This window comes from Engraulis encrasicolus, unplaced genomic scaffold (assembly GCF_034702125.1).
Source record: "Engraulis encrasicolus isolate BLACKSEA-1 unplaced genomic scaffold, IST_EnEncr_1.0 scaffold_34_np1212, whole genome shotgun sequence".
Taxonomy (NCBI): domain Eukaryota; kingdom Metazoa; phylum Chordata; class Actinopteri; order Clupeiformes; family Engraulidae; genus Engraulis; species Engraulis encrasicolus.
In genome coordinates this window covers 1,323,900-1,326,399 of record NW_026945643.1, presented here as the reverse complement: position 1 = coordinate 1,326,399, position 2,500 = coordinate 1,323,900, and positions in this window count along the sequence as shown.

Genomic DNA, 2,500 nt, shown 5'->3' with positions numbered 1-2,500 from the left:
AAACCTTGGCGTCATGATTGATGATGAGCTGTCATGCTCCAACTACATCAACTCGGTCACCCGGACCTGTCGAATCCAGATGTCCAACGTACGGAATATCAGACCTGTGCTGACACAATATTCTACACAACGACTGGTCCAGGCCACGGTCCTGTCCCGCGTTGACTACTGCAACTCACTCATGACAGGTCTACCTACTTGTGCGCTAAAACCTCTGCAGATGATCCAGAATGCGAATCCGACATCTGGAATCGACAGGTCCGGGTGACTGAGTCGATGTAGTTGGAGCATGACAGCTCATCATCAATCATGACGCCAAGGTTTTTGGCGACTTTGTTTGGGGTCACGATGGTGGAGCCTATCTTGAGGTTGATGTTGTGGCTGAGCGACTCTTTAGCTGGGATCACCAGGAGCTCTGTCTTGGCCAGGTTCAGCTGTAGGTGGTGGTCCTTCATCCATGTTGACAGGGTGAGGCAGGCAGAGATGCGTGCCGAAACCGTGGTGTCTTCTGGACAGAACAACAGGTACATAGGGGTGTCATCAGCATAGCAGTGGTAGGAGAACCCATGTGTTTGAATGACACGTCCCAGGGAGGACGTGTATATTGCAAACAGAAGGGGTCCCAGCACTGATCCTTGGGGTACGCCTGTGGAGAGGGTGTGAGTCGTAGACAGTTTCCCTTGCCATGACACACTGAAGGTGCGTCCAGAGAGGTAGGCGTTGAACCATGAGTGGACAACGCCAGTGATTCCCATGGCTGTGAGTATCCTCAGGAGGATCTTGTGGTTGACACATACACACACACACACACACACAAACCAACCGGGAAAACCGACTCATACACACACACACACACACACACACACACACACACACACACACACACACACACACACACACACACACACACACACACACACACACACACACACACACAGACACACACACAGACACACACACACACACACACACCAAAAAAACTGGAAAAGCGACTCATACACACACACACACACACACACACACAAACACACACACACACACAAACACACACACACACACACACACACACACACACACACACACACACACACACACACACACACACACACACACACACACACACACACACACACACTCACACACCATATGCCTAACTCACACACACACACACACACACACACACACACACACACACACACACACACACACACACACACACCCACACACACAAACACACACACACACACACACACACACACACACACACACACACACACACACACACACACACACACACACACACACACACACACACACACACACACACACCAACCAACCTGGAAAAGCGACTCACACACACACACACACACCAACCAACCTGGAAAAGCGACTCATACACTTGACGGCCAAATCTGAGGCTCAGGCACTACGTGTGCAACAGAGAGAGAGAAGAGAGGGGAATGGAGAGAGAGGAGGGGGAGAGGGATGAAGAAAGAGACAGGGGGAGAGAGAGAGAAGGGCATGAAATGAGAGGAGGGATAGAGAGAGAGAGAGAAGGGGATGGAGAAAGACAGGGGGAGAGAGAGAAGGGGATGGAGAGAGAGAGAGAGAGAGAGAGAGAGAGAATGTTTCCTGCTTTAGAGGGTTGACTTCTTGCTCTTTCCTTCTTGTCTTTAGTCATGGTGGGAGTCTTTAGTCTCTCTCTCCCTCTCTCCCTCTCTCTCTCTCTCTCTCAGACACTTTTCCCAGGACTCTATTCCCTCTCTCTGGCTTCCTTTTCATTTCTGACTCTCCTTCAAATTCTTCTGTCCCTCCCCCGCATTCTCCTCTCTTCTCTCCTCTCCTCTCATCCTCTCCTCTTCTGTCCCTCCCCCTCAATCCTCTCCTCTCCTCTCCTCTCCTCTCCTAGCATCTTGCTCTCATCTCATCCTCTCTTCTCTTGCCCCTCCCCCTCCTCTCTTCTCATCCACTCATCAGTTCCTCTTCTCTCCTCTCTTCTCATCTTCTCTCCTCTCCTCTTCTGTGTCTCCTCTTCAACTCTTCTCATTTCTTTCCTTTTATCTCTCCTCTCTATCCTCTCATTCTTCCAAACGTTCCCTCATTTCCCATTCTCTTTCTCTCTGATCATCCCATCCTCACATCCTCTTTCTTCTCCTCTCCTCTCCTCTCCTCCTCTCCTCCCCTCTCTTCTTCTCCTCTATCTTCTCATCTATTCTTCTCTCCCCTCTCCTCTCCTCTCTTCTCCTCTACTCTCCTCTCCTCTCTTCTCTTCTCCTCTTCCCTCTCTTCTCCTCTCCTCTCCTCTTCTCTCATCTCCTCTCCTCTCCACTCCACTCCTCTCTTCTCCTCTTCTCTCTCTTCTCCTCTCGTTTCATCTCCTCTCTTTTCCTCTTCTCTCCTCTTCTCTCCACTATCCTCTCCTCCCTTCTCCTCTTCCCTCTCTACTCTAATCGTTTCATCTCCTCTCCTCTCCTCTCTGCTCTTCTCGTCTCGTCTCGCC